General features: G+C 35.5%; 1 protein-coding gene across 20 annotated transcripts in view; it reads left to right on the top strand.

The window, feature by feature from the left end:
• The window catches only part of MBNL1 (muscleblind like splicing regulator 1), a 262,308-nt gene extending 250,172 nt beyond the window's left edge, over positions 1-12,136 (top strand). For all 20 annotated transcript variants that reach the window (XM_089672623.1, XM_089672620.1, XM_089672619.1 and 17 more), the window contains one exon: positions 1,501-12,136. The gene's annotated coding sequence lies outside the window, so the exon portion shown is untranslated. The remainder of the gene's footprint in view (positions 1-1,500) is intronic.
• Positions 12,137-12,421: the final 285 nt, after the last annotated feature.

Here is a 12,421-nt window from a genome sequence, read left to right as displayed (position 1 = left end):
TTAGATGTAAAAAAACTTGCACTTGTAGTATTAGAGAAGACAAAAAGCAGCAAAGAAGAAGACTGAAGAGGGTTTTTGTCTTTTTTTTTTTTTTTCAATGGTGCCAGAAAACAAATGTGTGGTCCTACTAAACTTATGAAAGTAGAACTTGCTTTCCAGAAGGCATTACTGTATGTCAGTTTCTAAAGAACACATCTGGAAAACCAAGGCACTCTCATATGTCCCCCTTCTCTGGCTTTATTTTGCCAGCTTTTTATATTTAGTACAATGAACTACGAGTCCAATTTACATGTGTCACCTGTAAGTAGATTACTGTGTAAAAATGTCCAACAGATAGGTTAACTTGGATGCAAGTAAACAAATTGTATTTTTCATGGTGCTTTCACTATACATTTAAATACACTACACAGCACTGAAGTTGATCATATTGCATTCATTGAAATGATAATGTCCTAAGTTCTAAGCAAAATATTGGTTTTCCAATCTGTGCCTTAAAAATGAATACAGATGAAATAATGGACCAACATTACTAAAGAGATTCTTCAGAAAAAGTTCCACTTATTCTATTTAATTACAGGGAGGAGGCTCCACAATCAACTACAGCTATTAATACACTAGTTTCCACAGTATAGCAGTTACAACCCTGAATTTGGCCTCAAAATAAGATATGCTAAGACAGACTTGTTCCTGGGGGGCTTGCTGTCATAAATATATTTTCAGCATTATCTATGGTAGCACCCTACTCAACAACCAGTCAGCTTCAGCACATCTGTTTTCTTATGTAGGTTTAGGCTGAAATTATATATATGCCCAGGTGACATGTGTTTTGATGTGTTTCCATTGATTTAAATGATGAAAAGCATAAGCAAAAATTTAAAAATGTGAATCCAGCCTAAACGTTCATAACTTGGTCACAGCTTCTTCTGGCTCTTCTTGAGAAGTTAATGAGATTTCATAGTTTACTGAACTACCTCACTTTGTAAATAAGAGGAAATTAGTTTTCCAACTTACTGAAGAAGTCACAGTCCTTCACAGGACCTCCTTCTATCTTGCTCCCTGGTCTCCTCCTCCCACGCACGACTGCAAGACTTCTCCAGGTCCTCCCCCATCCTCTGGAACTCACTACCCCAATCCACCAGACTGTCACCTTCCCTCCTCACCTTCAGGCGCTCCCTGAAAACCCACCTCTTCAGGGAAGCCTACCCCACCCTCACCTAACAGCCGCTGCCCTTCCCTCCTCCTACCACTCCATCCCCCACAGCCATTTCCTCCTGTACCACTACCCCCTCCCTCCTAGATTGTAAGCTCAAAAGAGTAGGGCCCTCTTACCCCTCGTGTGCTGTTTGATGTTACTGTACTGTTTCATGTATTGTCCCCCCCTCTATTGTACAGCGCTGAGCAAACCCTTTGGCGCTATATAAACTAGATAAATAAATAAATAAATAAGTGTATTCATTTGTTCTGACTGGTTACATTAAAAATTATTCTTCTTTTCCATAGATCAAAGTGAACTTGAAAAAAAAAAACAGGCCAAGGCCGTTAGCCATAATGTGCATACAACATCAACAAGAAACACAAAGATCCCAACAGTGAGAAATCTTGCATGCTGAACAATGTCAAGATCAACACGGAATCCAATTGCAATATACAATTAGTACATTTTCTTTCTGTCTAAGTATACATCATATCCTGTCTTTTCACAATGCAGGATGCATACATGCATCTCTTAGTACCTATCATTTACTCATATAACCATTATATAACAATGCAAAGAGCAGTTATGTGCAGTTAAATTATAGCCAATCAAAAGTAAACTTTCAGCAGTTTAGTGTTGACCAACTAATGTAGGATGGCTAGTGACTGGCTCTTATGTCCACTGCACTTTGCACATTGCTCTTTGTCTTAATAAATAGGGCCATAGGTATGTATTGCTTCATGCATTGGAAATTCAGCCTATGTTGTAACATCTCCAATGTGTTGGTACGTCTTTTGACCAAGATTATGCTTTTAAATTTTTTTCAAGGTTTACAAAATAACAAAAGGTGCACCTTGTATTTAAAATTGCCATTGTAGCTGAGAGTATGCATGCAGAGTAGTTTTATAAGGATAATATTTTTCTTGTTATAGATTGTAAGAGGTGGTAAAAGGTCTGAGACACATGAATGTGCCAAGTAAACCACAGCTGAATATGTTTTTAAAGCACATTAGGGCTTTGAGTACGGTATTACTAATTGTTATCATAAAGTGCCATTGACTGTACATGATTATAGAGTATTATTACAGCAGTGTTATTTTTTAAACTCCCACATTTACACGTGGTTGTGTGCATCAATATAAGGCACTGTTGGAGTTTTTAACCAAAGTTCTTACATAAATGAGTTTATCTGAACCTAAGTTGTAGGCTTGACATCACGAGAAATGCCATCCTTTTATGTGGGCTTTAATCCAGACTAGTCAGGCAATGTCACAATGTGATAAATGTCAGGAATTGTGTGCAGGGTAGATCTCACAGGCAAATAATGAAGTACAATAAAGCATAATCGTGGCTGATGTATAAAGCCAGAGCACAAAGTAGAGTGTGCAGTATCAGCAAATATTCTTCAAACAGCTTGGTATCCAGGGCAGACTGGAAAATAAAAGCTAACGACAGATTGGTTGCAATCTTGTATATGTTCCTGCTTTGCCAGATAGCAATCATTTGGAGAGTTTACTTATTTACAAAAATCTTACGGTATATTAAGGCAAAGCAATGCATAGATTACAGAAGCTAAAACAAAGGATACATTTTAAAATTCTGTTAAACCAACTTAGATGTGGTAATCAGCACCATGTCCTGCTGCAGGATTTATCATTTGGGAAAGAGCTTTACCACATAGTAACTTTAAAAAGTTTAAAAACCAGTTTAAAGGAGAATCCCCCACCAGATATTTTGTGTATAATGGGGTCAGTGGAAGTAAAAGATGTATTAAAGTGTTACTAAACCGACAACAGTAAAATCAGTCTGCATATGCAGTAAACCGTGCTTGTTATATGGACAATGGACCCTAAGGGGTTAATCCTCTGCATTGTGTAAAAAGGCTGTTGGTCCTATTTTCTCTGCCCCTCCTCTTGTTCAAATGTCCACCTGATAAGATAGACTGAACCTGTAGTCATATGCTCATGCTCAGTTTAGTGTGTATTTATAGAGAGGTTTTTTTATTTTCTTGGGAGAGTGCATCTGATCAGCACAGGGCCAATCAGCACTGTCCAGATAGAGGTCAGGGGTTTTGCATCCTCCTAGAGCAAAAAGAAAACTCCTCTTATAAGCTTTAACGAGCGCTCCGCTGAAGCCACAAGACCGCTCTAATTGCTGATGAGAAAAGGTATTACGCAGTTTGTATTTACTAAAATAATTGCATTTCCATGTTCTGTGTACTGTGGGAGACCAGATATAGTGAATGCAGGGTCCTGGGTTTAGTACCACTTTAAGTCTTACCTTTGTACCCCTGAATTAATGATCTGTCATTGTACATGTGACACACCAAGCCTTTCAGCATCATTCTGTAGGCTCTGTCAGTGTATTTAAAGACTCCACAAGTGTGTATAATAGGAAATATTCTACCTAATGCTCTAATGTTATTTGAATGAGCAATTTTCCTTTTAGTCCTGCTACTTTGTGTTCACCTCAATCAATATGGTTTCCAAATATATATCATCACTTGCTCAAAAGAAATGTTTAGGCATTATAGCAATCCTGGCATTTGCCAGAAGGGCTGGTGAGGCTGAGAGAATGTGTTGGCCTAAGTTAGTTCTTAAAGATAGCGCAATCTAATTTTTAATAAATAAAATAGTAAATAGCTCCAATATTGTGCTAAATAGGTTCTATTTTGCTTAAATTATATTATGTAAACAAAATAGTTATGTTTAGTTTTATACATAAATATTGGCAACTATGCTTAATTGGTAAGGACTGATTAATAGCCCCTGCCCAGTAAAGATGATGAAATACTTCAAAATCAACCCAGGGAAAAGAAAAAACTATATATAATCAGTTAATCAGGCTGGCAAGCCTGTCCCTATTGAAAATTACCCCTTTGATAAATAACCCTCTCACTGTGTATAGGGGGCTACAGGATGACCAAAAGAAGAAGTGCTTGGCTTGTAACATTTAGAGCAGCAGATCACAGGGTCATGGCTCAAATATCTATATTTATACCCTGGTTCCCTTTGTCCCCCACCTATAGTGGGAACATTTCTCCTTTAAACATAATATATGTAAATAGTTGCCTAATACCAATACTGAACTTTAGGACATCTCTATTAAATCCTAGTATAATAAACATTATATAAATCTTATTTTGGGGACTGGTCAAAAGTAGATGTATTAATGAAAATAGAGTTTTGAATGCCCTATGCTTACATATAATCTTTGTTAAAATAGATTTTCTTGAACAGTTTTCAGTGGTATATAGTAATAATTCTGACACCAGCAAATCGATAGTCAATTAAATCTGAGTATATGTGTACTTACTCAGAAACTGGCTTACCCAAATTACAGTATATCATTACTGAAGCTTTTAAAGCACACCAAATGTTAGTTGTAATAACCTTTTAAGAAGAATCCAAGGAAAATACTCAGTGGAACATATCATCTAGAGAAGTGCTGCCAATGGCGTATACTGAGAAAAAGGAAATCTGTAAAGGAAATGATAATATGGACTTTCAGCAGTCCGCCATTTAGATAAAGTAGCACTTTTCTCTGAATCTGTCTGTGTCTAGTTTAAAGTTACAATGCACAAGTGACTCTGGGTATGACTTTTTTTTTTTAATGCCTGATGTCCAAAGACAGACACAGAGGAGTGTCAAGAGCTCCCTTTCTGCTAATCCAGGAGGGTGACAGGGCAGCTCATTGTCATTGTTTTTATTACTCAATAACAAGACCTGAATTGGATAAATTGTGGCCCTGGAGTTAAACTGGGAATAAAATACTACTGCTTTAGTAGAGGAACTCTCCATGTGTGTGTGGGGGGGAGGATACTTCTAGGGCACCTAAGAATATAGAGGCCTTAGGAAATTGCTGAGTTTGCCCGCCTACGAGCACCGGTCCTGCTCAGCAATTGCAGTATTAATTTAAATGTCTAGCCCTAATTCAAGATAAAACTCCAGATATATATCTTCCCCACTTTCGTTATCTCTGCTGTCATCCTATTTTTTTTTATTGCCATGTACAGACCCAGTTCACACCATTGGTTACAGCTGTTTTGTATTTCGCTTTTCCCACACAAGGCACAGCAACAGGTTCTCTGTAACTTAGCCCCCAAAAACAGCATATAATTTCCTTCATTTAAGTTTCACACCACTCCATTCAGCTGGTGGGACTCTAGAGAACTCTAAAGGTGCAATCTCTGCATTCAGGCTTTTGGGTCCTACACACCTGCAGTGGCCATTATGAGGGGACCATACTATCCCTGCTTTGTGTTCTGCTATTGTGAACGCAAAATTAGGTGCAACGGCAGATACAAATACTCAGATGGTCAGTAATTATGGTAGAGGGAACTCACTGCTGAAGCATCTGAGAGTCTTACTCAATCCACCATATAATTACCTATATCTAAAATGTCACCTATGGATGGACTGACCATTTTTTGTATAATTGAGATTCTTAAAATTATGTCTCAGAATCTTAATGATGCATATTAATATGTTTCTTATCTATGATATCAAAAACAGCCAGTTTTGATATTCCATAATTTTCCTTCAGTAAACCTGTCTTTTATTTTCTATTACATAAGTGGCAATGCTTTTACATTAAACAGATATGCATCAGTGGTTTCTTCACAGTATTTTAAGTGAGAACCTCACCTAATATTCTATGTATGAATGATTTGCTCTATCACATTTTCTATGCATAATCCTAGAATTTGCACTTTTTATTGCCTTATGCTGGCCATACGCTATGCAACGTTTGCAGGTTTGCAAACATCACTTTTGATAATCAGGTAGTGTATGGAAATAGCGATCAAATGATGATGAATGCTTTTAAGAAATTAAAGTTTTTAGCACCAACTGAAGAAATCTTACAGTGAAATAGAACATTTCTGGTGACTGGACAATGCTATATCCATCATTGATACTGACTGTAGGCCTGAACATACCTACAAAGTATATATTATATAATAATTAAGCATGTATAAACAGTATTTTGCTTCCCATAGCAACCTATAAGAATCTTGCTTTTATACTTCCAAAGTTCCTTGGAAATATAATAGAAAGAATTTGACTGTCTGTGATGAGAAACTACTCCACTTTTGTGTGTGAGGGCCATTATTACCTGCTGTGTGCTTAATTCCAAATCTGACTGAAAAATAAATATAAGGTGGCCTTAAAATGATATGACATAAAAGTTGTAAATTGTGATTATTCTGTAAAGTTGAAAAGAAAAGTTTAATTTAATGCAGCTCCACACAGAACTGTATCTTTATGAATATATAAAGATGTATACTAGACAAGTTTGCTATTACAATAGCGAATGCCAAGTCAAAAAGCAGTCACTTTATTTTTATAAGCTGCTATTCTTACATCTACCCACTTGAAGCTATGATCACATAGGGCTGGGCTATAAATATGCACCATAAATTATAAAATAATATACAATATTAGGTATTCATATGAGAATACTTTATTCTTATACATTGTATGTATATTACATACAGCATGCACTAAATTAAATTGTAGAAAATAACTAAAATAGAGAATGCTTTTCATAACTGTAAATAGATATACAAAATATAAATGTTAGTTCCTTATTTTATTTGTGTTAAGTATTAGTTGTATACGTAAAAGGATGGACTATGTCTGTGATGTCATAACACAAGTCATACTCATTTTGCAATAAATAATGGTCAACTTCATCCAAAACTGGTATTTCATATAGTTACTGGTAAGCTGAATCATAGCGAACTGCAATAACCATTACAAAACAAGTGATGGTATCATGCTGTCCTTATGGTTTCTACAGTAAAGACATCATTTGGGTTCCAGCTGCAGAAAATGTCACCATCATAGAGAACATTCAGCACTTTAAGAGCTATATTATCTTGAAGTTAATTCAACCTACCAGTACTCATCCAGGCCTGAAATATAAGTTTGGGGAGGATCTGACAATCCACCTCCACGAAAACCTGTTTTATTGATAAAAACAGTCTGCAAGAAGGTTCAATAAACTCGTATTAAGGACTTTACCCACTGAAAAAGCTCAACTAAACGTGATTTAATGAACTGATGCATTTTAAATATTAGGTGGTTAAATACAGTACATGACTTTTTGGATGAGCATCTTTGCTGACAGATAAACATTCAAAGCATTTGCTTATTGTGGGTTCACAGGTTGCACTAATGGCAAGGTCAGGAAGGCTCTACCGAGTCCTGTAACATTCCCTAAAAAGAAACCGCTGAGTTCAAAAGGCATGAGGTGTGCAATGTTCCCAAGGTCATTTTATGGTGCTGGAATCTGTTCTGTCATGTGGCTTGAAGAATAGATCTATATTCTAACAGGCATTTATACTTTCTATTTTGCTTCCATTCTGTGCTTTAAAAGTTTTGCCGGTCATCATAATCTATTTTGAGTACAGAATTACAAAATTTAAATGTTATCAGTGTCGATGTATACAACATCTCACTGAATACTGGAAGGGAATTGCCAAATAAACATGTTTCAAAAAGAAAAAAAAGGGCAGAGGTGTGTATTCAATTACCAACAGGCTAGGTTTACCCTAATATGCAAGCTTGCACATCAGCCATAGACAAAGGCTAGAAAGTTTGCACTTGCATACAAAAAAGCTAAATTAATTGTAAGACAAGTGAAACTTTATTTCCTTTTAATGCCTAATGGAAAAACGTATAGGATAAACACAAGAGAGTGTGAAAATTACTCCTACGTGTCTGTCAATCTATCATTTTTCTTCCCCAAAAGGGGAAGATCTGCTTGTCGGCATCCATCCCTCCTCCATTGCCACATTTGGCACTTTTTTTGGGGGGGGGGGGGGAGCTGGTACCTGGTTTTGACAGGTACCCGCTCCGACTTCTGGCGAGTCCGCCTTGGCAACCACCAGCACCTCCTCTTCCCCCCCCCCACATGTGCAGTAGGAAACCGGCTGTGAGGCCGGCAGACTTCACTGCTAGTTTCCCTTAGTTGAGTTGCTGGCTTCTGCACCTGAAGCCGATTAAAGAAGTCCGCTTGGGTGCAAAAATTACTGGATCCTGAAGCAGGTAAGTGTAATTTATATTAAAAGTCAGCAACGACAGTATTTGTAGATGCAGACTTTTAATTTTATGGGGGAAACCGGTACTCCGTATTAAATTGTATGCATTAAATTAACACACATTTTACCATATGTTATTGTAATGCACAGTAACACATGGCATCTTGTGCAGTGCCATTCATTGTGCACACTTACAGTAACAGGCAATACACAACATTGCACACGCCATGTATTGTGGTGCACTGTGTTAATATAAAAAGGTCATGTGTCTTTTTCAGTCCACTGCATTCATAAACAAGTTAATGGAAAGTAAATGTAAACTTTAGAGTTTTATTTGTACAGTTGGTAAACAGGTACAGTTTACTGAGAGATCCACATACACTGCCATTGTGGACCATGTCTGATATGTCAAATCACTGACATGGAACACATCTGCAGCATGTGATATCAGAATTCCTAATTCTCCAAAAAGTATTAAAGCCATTGGTTCAGCAAGGAAGCCTGGTATCTAGCATTTTATAAGAAATGGTCAGCAACTACAGCCTACATGTTTTAACAGCACAACTTTCCTTTACTAAACCACCCATTATGTACATTAAATGGCAACCTGACTATCAGTGCAACCTGTAACCCAAACGTTCAGCCTATGACCGGCTGTAAAGCAATAAGTCCACATGTTACCAGCTTGACAAAACTTTACAAGAGCAAACTTATTTTAATATAGTATTACTTTAGAATTAAATCCACTGGATTCATTGTCTGGTATTTAAAACATATATTTTTTGTGCATCAAAATTACCCAGTTCATTTTCTTTATCTGTTGGGCACTCTACAGCTGAAAAATCTGCACAATGTGAAACAGCTGCAGAATCATTCAGAGTCACAGATTTTGTTTTAGATGGAAAAAAAGAAAACTGATCAGTTTGTTGGTCTATTGGAGATTTAATGTCCTTAAGAACTAATTTTGGTATGGGATTTAAGAAGTTTTAATGATTGTACTGTGCATCTATTAAGGCCTTAGATTACATTACGGGTTGAAACCCAAATCAATGTAATTTCAGTTGCGTTAAGAAAGTATAAAGTGACTTTACATTTTATGATAATTACTTACTTCATGAATAGTACATTTTCTCTTGAAATGTAATTTTTAATTTCATACATTTATTAGAATGTTTTCATTTTTATTGCAAGTTAAATACTGTTTTTTTTAGTATGAGTTTTTTCTGTTTAAATAGATTTTACCGATGACTTTTTCAAAATACAAAAAAAGAAAAAAAAGAATAAAAAAAATAGTTTTATTTTCTTCATACCATTTACTTAGTTCTGAATTTACATGTATTGTCATATAAGTATTTGTATTATTGTTAACTAAATGATTTATATTTTACAGACTTAATATTACAATGTAAGAATATCAGTCATTGTTAGTTTTCACTAAGAGAACAAAGACCTTTTGTATGGATATCTTATATTATGTAATCATTGAAAACGTGAGAAGTTGAGTTGTTGCTGCGGCAACAATCCTGGCAGACAATTAAGTAATATTTTGATGAGTTATTTTGTTTGTAATTAGTTATTATAAGAAAATAGTTCCTAGATATTAGAGCAAAAATTTATTTTGTATTGTATCCATTTCAGATGTTAAAATATTGTTTTAATATTTTTGAAAAATAAAACCCTGATTATCAGGTCTTGTTATAAATAAGCTGCATAATCAATAAATCAAGGGACACTTTTTGTTGATAATCCAAATATTCAAAGTTTACGTAATGAGTAAGAGTGTGCAAACTCTTGAAGGTTGATTATGCTGCAATATAGCATGTCAGACAGGATAGGGAGAAGTTGACTTTTTGCACTTCTGTATATAGTCAAAATAAAGAAAGAAACATGTATTATAGTAAGATCTTATTTTCAATAAATATGTCTATAATATGAGGAGTTTTGCTAAGGCTCAAATGACAGGCTAAACAAAATTGCTTGCAAAATGTCACAGATTTAGCACTCCATATCCTTGAGGGCTTGGCTGCATATGGGTATTATTTTGGTTGCACTACTGTGTGATTGTGTATTGCATGCAGTCAACTATAAAATGTGTCAGAACCAAAAATTCAGGGTTAAGTTACAAACAAGCTAAAACTTTGATTAATCGTATACAGTTGTCCAGTTAATGATGATATGAATGAGGAGGCTTAATGCAATTTAACAAATTAGGCAGTGGTACTATCTAAGTAATGTGAATATTCTGAAACAGTATTTTTTTGAATTGAAATGTTGAAATTTGCAAGTTGACATGTTACAAGGCAAGTTACTGTAGACAACTTCATTGACAACTGTGTTTCATCTGCAAGTTGCTGCTCTTGGGTAGCCTAGTTCATAGACTTTCACCGCACTATGTTTAGAATCCTTGGAATTCTAGCAATTTTGGATCACACAGTGGAACAACTGAAAATTGCTCAGGTAGCCAAAACTTAAAAAGGCTGCTTTGCTTTATGTGATAGGCTTGTAGTTTGCCAGGATTATTTAGCTGGGCAGATATACCATTATTCTGAGATCATACAACAGATACAGACACACCAGTCCACTTCTGCCTGTACAGTATCACAAAAGCCGTACAGTTATTTCAGCCATAAAAAGGTAGAATTCATGGATCAAGTAATCCATACATTTCTCAAACAAATGCATGTTTAAAATAATCACAGAAAAACAAATATATAGAGGGTATATACTATTCAATTTCAGTTCTTTACAGTTTGTAGTTTATTGTTCACAAGACAAATAAATACTGAATTTCACAACCATTAAAGTGTAACTGTTGTATGTACTCTGTAGAGGCAGTCGTCTTGTGGACTGATGTGATATTAAGCCTTTATAAGACTTACAAATGGTCTTGTCCGAGTTTGATTTGCAATAAATGAAATGTCACCACCATAATTTAAATATTTCTTTTGATTGTTCTTATACGAAAGACTGGCTGAGTGGTCTAGCTCCAGCAGATTTTCAGCTATGCGGTGATCAAAGCTATCACAAGTTTTGAGTGGTACACAGGCCTTGGAATGCTGTATGTTATGTATATGTGACCTTCATAAATTGAATGTAGTTATTGCTATACAAAGTATTCCTATTGTACTACAAAACTAGTTAGGATTTCACCCCGACATCCACTAAAATATAATGAAAGACCTTCCTTCTTGAAAATGCTGGCATAGAATAATTGATTTGTATTGGAAAAGGACTGGACTCCCAGAACTATAGGTATTCAGCTATGACCCAATAGGTGCTTATAAATTCCATGAATAGTTCAGTGATATCATTTTTACAATGTACATTGCTAATGACAACAATTATTAGTTACCCTGTTGGCTGCATATTCATGTAAGATACCTCTCTCCACAAGATGTTTTCTCTGCATTGTACATATAACAGGTATTCTTTAAATCTTAAACCGGCAAATTGAACATAGCACATTTGCTTTAGAAGCTTTTTTTTCTGTAATTTGTTCTTTTAGCAGATGATTTGTATACAAAGACCTTAATAAATTGCACTTACCAACCAGTATAATGTTGTAAACCAAAGCTGAAGATTATTATTGTTATTTTATTTTTATTGTTATTATTAATATTATTATTATTGGACCATTTGTTACTCAGAAGTCACACTGGCAAAAACCTAATTTGCACTTAAATTGAGATGTCGAACTCTTCATCTGCTAGAAGGACAGATGTGCTTGATTTTGCAATTGTGTAATCACAGATTTACTTTTTTGCTTGTAGTTGCTTAACCTATGTATTCTGTCTTTGGCCGCAGTTTGTTTTATGCTTATTTTATTCTCAAAGCTAATAGTTGATAATGTTGTATGAAAATAAAGTGAAATTGCCATAATAAAATATCTTTATGGAGCTGGTTTTCTGTCTGTATATTATTACAAAGCTTCGAACAAAACAAAAGTGTTTCAATGAATATGCAAAAGAAACCAACCCCTGGGGTGCCAGCAAGAGAAGGGTTTATGTGTCACCTTCCTGTTCTGGAAATTCTGAAGAGCCCTCTGCATACTGGTATATACCCTTTCAAACAGACTCTGCAATAAATAACCTTCCTGTTCTGTTCTCCCACAGGGGGTGTTAGGAGATCAGTGCTTATTGGCATTTGTGCATTGGAAGAAAAAACCCCATTTTTAGGGAGCC

The sequence above is a fragment of the Staurois parvus genome, unplaced genomic scaffold (genome assembly GCF_062004578.1).
Source record: "Staurois parvus isolate SC_StPar_1 unplaced genomic scaffold, SC_StPar_1.0 ptg000131l, whole genome shotgun sequence".
NCBI classification, from domain to species: Eukaryota; Metazoa; Chordata; class Amphibia; order Anura; family Ranidae; genus Staurois; species Staurois parvus.
Note: the sequence above shows the minus strand (reverse complement) of the source record. Positions and strands in the feature narration are given on the sequence as shown.